Raw genomic sequence first — 13,414 nt, forward strand, 5'->3', positions numbered from 1 at the left:
ATAACATCAGGTTGCAATGTTCAGAGCTATCAAACAACATGTTACAGGAACTTATCATGGAAAACAAAGGCATGGCATGAATCTACTAATTGCATAGAACAGAAGTGCCTTACTGACCATAGGCCAAAAAGGATCAGAAAATATGATGGCACCCATGTAAACATAGCAAGTTATATTACAGATTCAAACATGGCAGAAACAGAATTATGAAGGCATATTGGTGAGCTTGTACCACTCACCACAGAGCAATACATGGCATGGCAAGGCAACCAATAGTAGGAAGACATGTTTGTGAAGCTAAGCATGTCAATAGCAAGTTCATAGGGTGCATGGATCACTAACAACAATCATGGCAACAACTGAACTTAATGTTAACAGGCTGACAGCAACATTATTTAGCAACTTTGGAGCAAGATATGAGCAAGCTACAGCAAGCTATAAATGCAACGAGGGGCATGGATAGATAGAGCATGACATGTAGAACAAAACACCCTTAGTGACCATCTCCGGATTATGCATAGAATGATTTATAGAAGCAGGTTTACATAGCATCGCGAAATAACAGATTCAGCCTAGCAAAATAACAACTGCAAGTACCCTACTTAACAAGCTCGATTCACTCACCACAAATCATCGCATGACAAGATAAGCATAGCATCAGCAACAAGACATGTTTATGAAACAATCCAAGGCAAGAACAAGTTCATAGCATGCAAGGATCAACTACAATAACCTTGGCAAAACTGAATAACATGTAAACAATCTGCGAGGAAACATTTTGTAGCAAAAGTAGAGCATGAAAATGACATGCTAGACTACTCCATAATTGCAAACAGGGGCATGAATGGATAGATCATAACCATATGTACAAAACATCCTTACTGAAGTATCTCAAAATATGCATGGATCTCTCTGTAGCATCAAGTTTACATGGCATCAAAATAACAGCAGAACAGGGACTAAAACAGCAACATTACAAAGCCTAGTTTACATGCTTGTGCTAGTCACCACATTGATCACAAAAACACATGGCATACACCCCTGGAAAGATGGCATGGCATAGATCAAAACACATGTAGACATCAACCTCATAGGATGCACACATCAATCATGACAAAAATGACAAATGAGCACGTTCTGTTAACAGACAGCAGACAACATCACGAAGCACTCTTGCAACGATGATTCAGGCATCAAGATGAGCTCAAATGAATATGATGCAATGGAATGAAATGAAGTACTTATTGAGGCGAACAATTTGACATATTACACGCACGAAACGGAGCAGTATGCACAGAGTTATGATGCGATGAACATGGCATGAAAATATGCAGATCTGGGGACTTAGTGGAATTATACCCTCGCGAAGAAAGTCAACGGGCAGGATCGGGATCTCGCCGGAGACGAGGTTGACGGCGGCTGGGGCTTGCCGGAGCGCGGGGGTATACGCCGGCATGGTCGGGGAAGGCCGGAGGGAGTTGGGGCCGGCTGGATCCGAGCGGTGGCTCGCCGGATCCGCGGCGAGGCGGCGGTGCACGGCGCGGGAGGCGGGAGGCCGAGGGGCGGCGGCTCACGAAGCTCCGGCGCCGAGCTCATGGCGGCGGGCCGGCGCGGATCGGGCGGAGCGGGGCCCGGGGCGGCGAGCTGCGGATGGCGGCGGGGCGAGGCACGCCCGATGACGCTCGGCGACGACGAGGGAGCGCCCGGGCGACGCGGTCCGGCGGAGAGCGGCGGCGGCGGGTCGGGCCGCGCGGCGAAGTGCGGGCTCGCGGGGCGGCGGCGCACGGGCTCGCGCGGGCCCGCTTCGGGCTCCGTGGGCCGGTGGTGCGAGGACAGCAGCGGAGGACAGGTGGTGCGCGCCGGTTGGAGGAGAACGGCGATGGGGATGATGTGGCGCGACGCCATTGGTTGGAGCGACGTGGAGGGCGCGGTGGACATGTCCGGCGGGGTGCGGAAGCGTCCGGTGGCTGCGGGAGGAGCTAGACTAGGGTTTAGACCGTGAATTTCGGGGAAGAGGGTGTTTAAATAGGTAGAGGGAGCTAGGAGAGTCCAAATGAGGAGCGGTTTTCGGCCACGCGATCGTGATCGAACGACCGAGAGCATGGAGGGGAGTTTGCTGGGTTTTGGGCCACTTTGGAAGGGGTGTTTGGCTGCACACAAAAGAGGCCTTTGCGGGCTACGCGGTTAACCGTTGGAGTATCAAACGACCTCCAAATGGCACGAATCTTGACAGACGGTCTACCGGTGCTATACCAAGGCCGCTTGGCAAGGCTCGGGCCATTCCGAGAACGTTTAACACCCGCTCACAACAGGAGACAGAAGGGGAACGCCGGAGGACATAGGAGTGCCGGATTGCAAAACGGACAACGGGGAAAATGCTCGGATGCATGAGACGAACACGTATGCAAAATGAAATGCACATGATGACATGACAAAATGCAACACGCAAGAAAATGACATGGCAATGATGGCGAATAACTGGCAGACACCTGGCGCATCGAATCCGGGGCGTTACACCCCCTCCACCATAATCCACCTTGGTCATATCGTAGCGGTGCTTAGGCGAACCCCTGCGTTGGTAGCTTCATCAACACCGTCATCACGCCATCGTGCTGATGAAACTCTCCCTCGAAGCTCTACTGGATCGTGAGTTCGTGGGACGTCTCTGAGCTGAACATTTGCAGATCGTGGAGGTGCCGTACGTTCGGTACTAGGATCGGTCGATCGTGAAGATGCACGACTACTTCAACCGTGTTGTCATAACGCTTGCGCTTACAATCTACGAGGGTACATGGACGACACTCTCCCCTCTCGTTGCTATGCATCACCATGATCTTGCGTGTGCGTAGGAATTTTATTGAAATTACTATGTTCCCCAACAGTGGTATTAGAGCCAGGTTTATGCGTAGATGTTATATGCACGAGGAGAACATAAGTGAGTTGTGGGCGATGCTAGTCATACTGCTTACCAGCATGTCATACTTTGATTCGGCGGTTTTGTTGGATGAAGCGGCCCAGACCGACATTACGCGTACGCTTACGCGAGACTGGTTCTACCGACGTGCTTCACACACAGGTGGCTGGCGGGTGTCAGTTTCTCCAACTTTAGTTGAATCGAGTGTGGCTACGCCTGGTCCTTGTGAAGGTTAAAACATCACTAACTTGACGAAATATCTTTGTGGTTTTGATTCGTAGGTAAGAACGGTGCTTGCTCAGCTTGTAGCAGCCACGTAAAACTTGCAACAGCAAAGTAGAGGACGTCTGACTTGTTTTTCCAGGGCATGTTGTGATGTGATATGGTCAAGACATGATACTATATTTTATTGTATGAGATGATCATGGTTTGTAACGAACTTATCGGCAACTAGCAGGAGCCATATGGTTGTCGCTTTATTGTATGCAATGCAATCACCCTGTAATGCTTTACTTTATCACTAAGAAGTAGCGATAGTCATAGTAGCAATAGTTGGCGAGACGACAGTGATGCTTCGATGGAGATGAAGGTGTCAAGTTGGTGATGATGGTGATCATGATGGTGCTTTGTAGATGGATATCAAAGGCACAAGATGATGATGGCCATATCATATCACTTATATTGATTGCATGTGATGTTTATCCTTAATGCATCTTATTCTGCTTTGATTGATGGTATCATTATAAGATGATCTCTCACTAAATTTCAAGGTACAACTGTTCTCCCTGAGTATGCACCGTTGCCAATGTTCGTCGTGCCAAGACACCAAGTGATGATCGGGTGTGATAAGCTCGACGTTCACATACAACGGGTGTCGGTGTCAAAACCGGCGGATCTCGAGTAGGGGGTTCCGATCTGTGCGTCTTAGGCTGATGGTAACAGGAAGGAAGGGACACAATGTTTACCCAGGTTCGGGACCTCTCGATGGAGGTAAAACCCTACTTCCTGCTTGATTAATAATGAAGATATGAGTAGTACAAGAGTAGATCTACCACGAGATCATAGAGGCTAAACCCTAAGAGCTAGCCTATGATGGTACGATTGTAATTGTGATCGGCCTTCTAAGGACCATCCTCTCCAGTTTATATAGACACATGAGAGGGCTAGGGTTTACATGGTGTCGGTTAAAAGGAAGGAAACATAATATCCGGATCGCCAAGCTTGTCTTCCACGCAAAGGAGAGTCCCATATGGACACGGGCCGAAGTCTTGAGTCTTGTATCTTCATGCTTCAATAGTCCGTACGATGTATATAGTCCGGCAGTCCGAATACCCGCTAATCCAGGACTCCCCCAATAGCCGCTGAACCAGGCTTCAATGACAATGGGTCCGGCGCGCAGTCTTGTCTTCGGCATTGCAAGGCGGGTTCCTTCTTCGAATACTCCAATGTTCCCATCAAGACGAACAGTGTCCGGCATCTCATCAATGTTGTACTCCTCGGCTTCAGTGCTTCAATAATGACCATTTCCATGTGTCAAGCGAATGCGAGGAGTCGAGGCATTTTTGCATTTGCCACCCTCGGTCCTTCGGGCTAACCATCTATTTGAAGAGACGGGGATTCCCAGATCCAAACCTCACTCTCCCTCCTCGAGCAAGCATCCAACAGATCGCCCCGAAAAAACCATTCCAACATGGTCGGTCGTCATAGCTCTTCTGCTCACTCCCCTTGCCCCAAGCTGGGGGACTGGGGAGAGTGTTCAGTTTCGCATAGCCGTTTGATAAAGTTACAAACCCAAGGGCTTCTCCCGCCGGTGTTCATGGTCCCTGTCCGAGACGGAGTGGACACCTATAACGGCGGAGAACAAGCGGAGATATCCCCTAATCCATCTCCAGAGGAGCGAATATGCCTCATTCTACATCTGTTAAGGGGAGTCGGGTTTCCTATTCATCCATTCCTTCGTGGGCTCCTGGAGTTCTACGGCCTCCAGTTGCACAACTTTACCCCAGCCTCCGTACTACATATAGCAGGGTATGTCGCCCTTTGTGAGCTATTTCTAGGCTGTGAGGCCCATTTTGGATTGTGGAAGAAGCTGCTCTGCCTTGTCCCTCGCAACCAGGGAGAATCCCTATGTGAAGTGGGGCGGGGCCGAAGTATGGCGTATCGCTGAGACCGGATAACTATCCGGCACTCCCAAGAAGGCACCAGATAACTGGGCTTCAGAGTGGTTTTATATTGACGACGCTCCCCTTCCGGATCCAGTCCGAATAGGACTCCCCAAGTTCAGTAACACCCCACCGAGGGCACGTCTAAGCTGGCGCCCCCGAGGCCCCCAAGAAGAGGATTCCAGGGAAATACATTTCCTGATGAGCAGGATAAAGTTACTGGCCAAATCCAGACTGACGATAGTCGAGGTCATGGCGATATGCATAATGCAGGGAGTGCAACCGCTTCAATATCGGGGCAATCCTATGTGGCATTACAACGGGACAGACGATGCCACCCGTTGTGGCCAGAAGGGTCCGGACTCCGCCACTGCTCTGGCAAGGATATTGTCCGATCTATACAAAGGAGAAGAGGAAGACTTCCTTCATATCAAGCCGCGAGAAGGATTCTCCATGTACAATCCCCCAAACTGGGTAAGTCGTCATTTATGTTCTCGCTTCACTTATTGTGGCGTTCTTTGCTAAAGTTACCTGCCTCGATATTTCCAAGCAGGAAGTGAGGAGGGCCGTAGAAGGAATCTCCAGCTCTTCCCCGCAGCCAGAGGACCCCGAAAGGGCCCTGGATCCAGGACTCGAAGAAGACCCGGATGCGGCCGTGGAGCTTGTCGACGGGATATTTTATCGGGCGAGTCGTGATGGCGCCTCAGTGTCTATTACTGCTGATTATCCCTGACTGCTACCTTCATCGCGTGTAAGCCAAGCCGGAAACTCGATCCTCCGAAGAGGACTCTTTCCTGATGTCACGCTTTATCCCTAATGCGTCGTGTTTTTGCATAAGCGACATTCAAAGCGCAGGGCCGAGCGCCTAGGGACCCGTCAGCCACATGCGTCCGGATTGGGTAGGCTCAAGAGGAAGGCGGTTAGGGCCGACACGCCTCTACAGAGGAAAGGTAACAACCTTCCATGTAATTATTGTTACTTGAAGTGTAACAGCGTCCTTTACATCCTGGCAGGAAGAGGGATATCCGGACTATATCCGGGGATCATGCTAACCACGCCTCCACTAGTCGGGCTCCAGAACCAACTTCGAGAGAGGAGGCGGACGTAGGGCCAACGCCGCATAGTCCTCTGACAGAGGATGCAGATATGTTTTTGGCCACAAACTCCAAAGTGGAGAGCCCCATGAATCACCGGCGCTGGAGGGCCGTGCTTCGGAACAACATCTTTTCCGAAGAGGCCTTTAATGCCTTCAATTCGGCAGACGCATACGTCTGAGCTGCTCAAGGCGGGCTTGCCCAAGCGACGAACTAGTATACCAAAGATATACGGGTAAGAAATTGTGGTATGTATAGCAGTAGCCCCTGAGACTTGAAACGGTTGGAACAACAGTTTTAAGTATCAATTTATGCGCAGGTTCTTGTTGATAAGAATGAGCAATTGTCTCGGGAGCTAGAAGAGTGCAAGACCCAACTAAGGGCCACAACTGCCAAGCTAGAGGAATCCCAGAAGGCCTCATACCGTAACATTTATCTCGATTGTATGAAAATGTACCAGTTAGCAACTGGCTGGTGTGACAAACAGAAAATTCTGTAGATAACCCCGGAGTGAATCCGGAGGGCGAGAGAGATGACGAGTCGCATCTCCAGAGGCAACTAAAGGCTGGCAAGCGCATTCTCACGCAAGTGCGGCAGGAGAAGAACAATCTTCAAGATGCCAATGTCCGGCTGGACATAGAGTTAAAAGACGTTCGCGCCCAGCTGACAGACTCCATAAAGGAGAATAAAAGGCTTCGACGCGGCATTTATGGTGAGTGCCTAGACGAACTGTATGATTTTTTGGCGAGGAAGTGTATTGAAAGAATTTTGCTTGTAGGAATGTTAACGGGTTGCCCCGAGGAGGAGATGCCCTCATCTACAGGTGATGTACTGCAAGAACTTTCACAGTTGCATGAGCGAGCTCGGTGGGTGATGCACGTCATTGCTCAGGCCTTGTGGCCATCAAGCCCTCTGCCAAATGGCATAGGGGAGCATGTGGACCTGCTTCAAGGAGCCCGGCGGCGCTTCCAGCTATGGAAGATATCAGCATGCCGGCAAGGTGCAAGAGAAGCTTGGGCAATGGTGAAGACGCGCTACACCAAGCTGGACCCAAACCATATGGCCAAAGTAGGACCGGCGGGGCCCGATGGGCAAGAAATTCCCGTAAGTCTGGTATATGACCAGGTAGCGTTAGCCGCTAAGTATTCTCAACAGGATTGTAAACTAGATAGCCTGTTGGATGGCATAGAGAAGGAATATAATCAGTCCAAGTGACTGTGTAATTTAATGGGCATAAGTAGCCCCTAGCCGGATTAAAATCATTTGTCATGGCGGACCTTTTCGCTTCAGCCCCCGGATCCTATAGTCCGGGGTGTGTTCGAATACCCGCTCAATTATACAAAACCGGGGTATGCGTGGAGACCAGGCGTAGGGGTCATAAGTGCTTGAACAGACAAGTACCCAACTAGTTATGTTATATTACATGGATAGCAAGAAACACCTTCCAGGGAGAATAGTTCCGTTAGGGGTTCCTTTCCCTGGGTGTGCATGCGGCAAAGCACATGCCCGGACTGCGGACAAAGGCGGAGGATACAAAACTTCTGGGGATTTATGTTATGATAAACGAAAACATCTTTTGTTCACCGAACGAATATTCTCTTAAGGAAACTAGCTTTCGGCTTCACCCAGTCTGAGGTACACATCCGGCTCAACCGGCAGTAATAGTCGCAGAGGTGCTCCCCTTATGCCCTAGCCGAATTAACGGGAACGTAGGGCATAAACATAGGAGCCAGGCAACCCAGCTTGGCCATGTCTTAAGTCATATCGATGCATATAATAGTGAAGAAAAGGCACACATGAAAAAGGAAACTCATGTGTGATGGGCAAAAAGCCTTGAGAGTAATTTATATTTAGCTTCCGTATAGGAAGCCCCCAGGTATTTCTTACACACATAGTGCGGCCGGAATAATCCGGGAGTCCGTACTGTATGAAATACTTTGTGTGAAGAGAAAAAGATCGAGAAAGGAAGAGGGAGGGAGCATAATAAAAAAGGAGTAGGTAAGGAGACAAACACTGAGTTCGGCGCTAGGCGTAGAATCTCCGGAGTCTAGCCGCGTTCCATGGGTTCGGCTCGAGTCTGTTATCGGATGCATTACGTAAGCGGTATGCTCCTCCGGTGAGAACTTGGTCGATGACGAAGGGGCCTTCCCACTTGGGTTTGAGCTTGTCCTTCTTCTTCTCTGGTAAGCGTAGAACGAGTTCGCCAATATTATAAGTTTTGGCCCGTACTTCTCTGCTTTGGTATCGTCGAGCCTGTTGCTGATAGAATGCAGAACGGGCCTTAGCGACATCGTGCTCCTCCTCCAGGGCGTCCAAGTTATCCTGCCGATCTAACTCGGCTTCCTTCTCTTCGTACATGCGTACGCGTGGTGAATCATGTATTATGTCGCAAGGTAGTACTGCTTCCGCACCGTACACCATAAAAATGGTGTATATCCGGTGGTGCGATTCAGCATGGTCCGCAGCCCCCAGAGTACGGAGTAGAGCTCCTAGACCCAATGAGTATCCAACTCTGTCAAGGATTGCACTAGTCTGGGTTTGATGCCACTCATGATGAGACCGTTTGCCCGTTCGACCTGGCCATTTGTTTGAGGATGGTAGACGGAAGCATAGTCGAGCTTAATGCCCATTTTGCCGCACCAAGATTTCACCTCATCGGCCGTGAAATTTGAGCCATTATCGGTGATGATGCTGTGGGGGACACCGTATCGGTGTACGACCCCGGATATAAAGTCGATTACTGGTTCAGATTTGGCCGTTTTCACTGGTTTGGCTTCTATCCATTTGGTGAACTTATCTACCATGACCAATAAGTATTTTTTCTTGTGGCTTCCCCCTTTACGGGGTCCAACCATATCCAGCCCCCAGACTGCAAAGGGCCAAGTTATGGGGATTGTTTGGAGAGCGGTAGGGGGCATATGACTTTGATTGGCAAAGAGCTGGCAACCGACGCAATGTTGGACAAGGTCTTGCGCGTCTGCTCGGGCCGTCGGCCAATAGAAACATGTACGGAAGGCCTTGCTGACTAGTGCTCGAGCCGCGGCGTTGTGCCCGCCCAGTCCGGCATGGATTTCAGCCAAGAGCTGCCGCCCTTCCTCTTCGGAGATGCACCTTTGAAGCACTCCGATCGCACTTTTCTTATAGAGTTCCCCTTCATGGACTTTGTAAGATTTAGAACGCCGGACGATGTAGCGTGCTTCGTTTTGGTCTTCGGGGAGCTCCTGCCTATTTAGGTAGGCCAAGAAAGGCTCAGTCCATGGGGCGATGACATCCATTATTTTGTGAGCTGACGATGTTATTTCGATGGTAGAGCCTCCGATTATGTCTGATAGTTTGGAATCTGGGGATGTATTCGGATTCGTGCTGGTATTGCCGGACTCCCCTTCCCATGTCACGGATGGCTTGAACAACCTTCCTAGGAATATGTTAGGTGGGACAGGGTCGCATTTAGCGCCCATGCGAGCAAGTACATCTGCTGCTTGATTGTTTTCTCGAGCCACATGGTGGAATTAGAGCCCCTCAAACCGAGCTGACATTTTAAGGACGACATTATGGTAGGCCGCCATTTTCGGATCCTTGGCATCAAAGTCTCCGTTTATTTGGGATATTGCAAGGTTTGAATCCCCGTGCACCTCTAGGCGTTGAATGCCCATAGAGACTGTCATCCGAAGACCGTTCAACAGAGCCTCATATTCGGCCGCATTGTTGGAGTCTGTGTATAATATCTGGAGGACGTATTGGACCGTGTCTCCGGTGGGAGACGCCAGGACTATGCCTGCTCCCAATCTGGCCAGCATTTTAGAGCCGTCGAAGTGCATGATCTAACTAGAGTATGCGCCGTACTCTTTAGGGAGTTCGGCTTTCGTCCATTCGGCGACAAAGTCAGCTAATACTTGCGACTTGATAGCCCGCTGAGGCTTGTATATTATGTCGAACGGAAGGAGATCAATGGCCCATTTAGCGATCCGGCCCGTGGCATCGTTGTTGTTTATTATATCGTTTAGTGGTACTTCAGAGGCCACCGTAATCGAACACTCTTGAAAGTAGTGTCGTAGCTTTCGGGATGCCATGAAGACCGCATATGCTATTTTTTGATAGTGTGGGTATCGGGATTTGCATGGGGTAAGGACCATGGATACGTAATAAACCGGCTTCTGTAGCGGGAATTTGTATCCGTCAACCTCTCGTTCGACGACGAGTACTTCGCTTATAACTTGATGTGTTGCAGCTATGTACAGCAGCATAGGTTCGCTGATATTTGGCGCTGTTAGGACTGGATTATTGGCCAATAAGGTCTTTATTTCATCGATTTCGGCCACGGCTGCATCCGTCCACATGAAGCATTCGGTGCGCCAAAGAAGGCGGTAAAGGGGCAATGCATTTTCTCCTAACTTGGAGATAAAGCGGCTCAAAGCAGCCACGCATCCAGCTAGTTTCTGGATGTGTTTGAGGTCTGTTGGTATAGCCAACTGTGACAAAGCTCGGATTTTTGCTGGATTAGCTTCAATTCCTCTATTGGAAACGATGAAGCCCATCAGTTTTCCGGAGGGGACGCCGAAAACGCATTTCTCCAGATTCAGCTTGATGTCGTATGTTCGTAGGTTGTCGAACGTAAGCCTCAAGTCATCTATTAGGGTTTCGACGTGTCTTGTTTTTATGACTATGTCGTCCACGTATGCCTCCACTGTTTTGCCGATTTGCTTTTCCAGGCATGTTTGAATCATGCGTTGATAGGTTGCTCCGGCATTCTTGAGCCCGAAAGGCATAGTGTTGAAGCAGAAAGGGCCATATGGCGTTATGAAATCTGTTGCAGCTTGGTCGGACTCTGCCATCTTTATTTGATGGTATCCAGAGTATGCGTCGAGGAAACACAGCGAGTCGTGTCCTGCTATGGCATCGATGATTTGATCGACGTGAGGGAGGGGAAAGGGATCCTTGGGGCAAGCCTTGTTAAGGTCTTTGAAGTCAACGGACAGGCGCCAGGATTTGTCCTTCTTTGGTACCATTACCAAGTTCGCCAGCCAATCCGAATGTTTGATATCTCTGATGAATCCGGCCTCAAGTAGCTTGGCTAGCTCTTCCCCCATGGCTTGCCGTTTGGGCTCTGAAAATCGCCTTAGGGTCTGTTTGACGGGTTTGTATCCCTTTAGTATGCTAAGGCTGTGTTCGGCCAATTTGCGCGGGATGCTCGGCATGTCCGATGGGTGCCAGGCGAAAATGTCCCAATTCTCGCGTAAGAAGTCTCGTAGTGCGGCGTCCATAGTAGGGCTTAACTGTGTCCCGATGGAGGCTGTCTTCGTGGGGTCCGTAGGGTGGACTTGGAATTTGACTATCTCATCTGCAGGTTTAAATGAGGTGGACTTGGGTCGTTTGTCGAGTATCACGTCGTCCCTGTCCACGGTGGCATGCAGCGTTGTTAATTCTTCTGCTGCCAGGGCTTCGGACAATGCTTCCAAGGCTAGTGTTGCGGTTTTGTTTTCGGCGCGGAGTGCGATGTCCGGATCACTAGCTAGAGTGATGATTCCATTGGGTCTGGGCATTTTAAGCTTCATGTACCTGTAATAGGGTATAGCTTGAAAGCTTGCAAACGCGTCCCGCCCTAGAAGGGTGTGGTATCCGCTGCTGAAAGGGGCCACTTGGAATACGATTTCTTCGGACCTGTAATTCTCTGGGGTGCCGAATACCACATCGAGTGTGATTTTCCCCGCACACCGTGCCTCCCGACTAGGGATAATTCCCCTGAAGGTTGTGCCGCTTTGCTCAGTGCGGCCTTTATCAATTTCCATCTTCTTGAGTGTTTCTTCGTAGATCAGGTTTAATCCGCTTCCACCGTCCATGAGCACTTTAGTGAGCCAAAAGCCGTCCACTATTGGGCTAAGGACCAAAGCGGCTGGTGCCCGGACGGTCTGGAATTGGGGTTCGTCACTAGCATTGAAAGTTATAGCAGTGTCGTTCCACGGATTTACTTTTGCCACATGGCACATTTCAGCAGAGCTTCGATAAGCTCGCTTGCGCCTATTGTTTGAGGCGAAAGTCTCTAAGACTGTTAGTATCGTATTGTGTTCCTTGGCGGGATGTTGTTGGGCTTTATGGCTCTCGAGGAGATCCTCGCCACTTTTAGCTACCTGCCGGAGTATCCAACATGCCCTAAGGCTATGGGTTAGTGTTGCATCCGGCGTAATGTGAAGCTTACATGGCCCATTGAGCCATCCTTCCAATACGGTTCCATGTCCTGGGGCGGGTTTTGGTTTCTTGGGAATTGAATTGGTCGACTTACGAGAGTTCAGCCGTTTAGTTCGGACCAAGGTTCTGGTGAGGGCCGTACTATCCCAAAATTCTGTTTGGTTTTTCCAGGCGCTTTCCATCGCATAGTACTTCTGTACTATGGTCGCTAAGTTCGCAAAGTGTGCTATGTCACGGCGGCTTATAGCATTAAGGAGTCCTTTGTTCGTGCAGGTTTTGCAGAAAAGTGAGACTACATCCTCCTCGTGGCAGTCCCCGACCTTGTTAAGCGCAAGGAGGAATCTGGCCCAGTAACGGTGTACCGTCTCTAGGGGCTCTTGCCTGATGCGGGAGAGACGGTTTAAGTCCGTGCGAGTGTCGTTGGCTAAATCCGAATTTTGATCCGATCTGACACCCGGGGGCACGGAAGGTTCCGAGCCTGACAGTTCGGGGTCCGGAGCATCACCCAATTTCTTCGGCCCGATGCCCGACTCTAAGTCCGGGACTCGGATTATGTCTTCCTTTGAGTAGGTGTTCGGCTTACTGAGTTCAGTGATCCGGACATAATTTGTCCTCAAAGTTGAGGGGCGACTCGCGTGCGGTTCCTCCACTACCGCTATCTCATGGGTGGCCGGCGGGGATCTAATGTCCCTCTGGTCGGGTTTAAGCCCAATCCGATCGTAGTCCGTAGCGACTCCCAAAGCGGCGATGCGATCCAAGAGCTCATTAAGAGAGGAGAGCTCTACCGGATCCATCTGTTCGGCAAGCTCCGAATTGATGCGAAGGTAATGCGTGATGACCCGAGAGGCCATCGTTGGTGCGACAGCCAATGGGGCAGCCATAATGAAGCCGCCAAGTCGGAGGGTCTGGCCTATAGCCAGCGTTCCTCTAGCGATGATGTCGTCCTTGACAACGAGACGAGCCATCAAGCCTTGCAACGACGACATAGAGGAACTCTCAATGAAAGCACCAATGCCGGTGTCAAAACCGGCGGATCTTGGGTAGGGGGTCCCGATCTGTGC

The sequence above is a fragment of the Triticum aestivum genome, chromosome 7B, assembly GCF_018294505.1.
Source record: "Triticum aestivum cultivar Chinese Spring chromosome 7B, IWGSC CS RefSeq v2.1, whole genome shotgun sequence".
NCBI lineage: Eukaryota > Viridiplantae > Streptophyta > Magnoliopsida > Poales > Poaceae > Triticum > Triticum aestivum.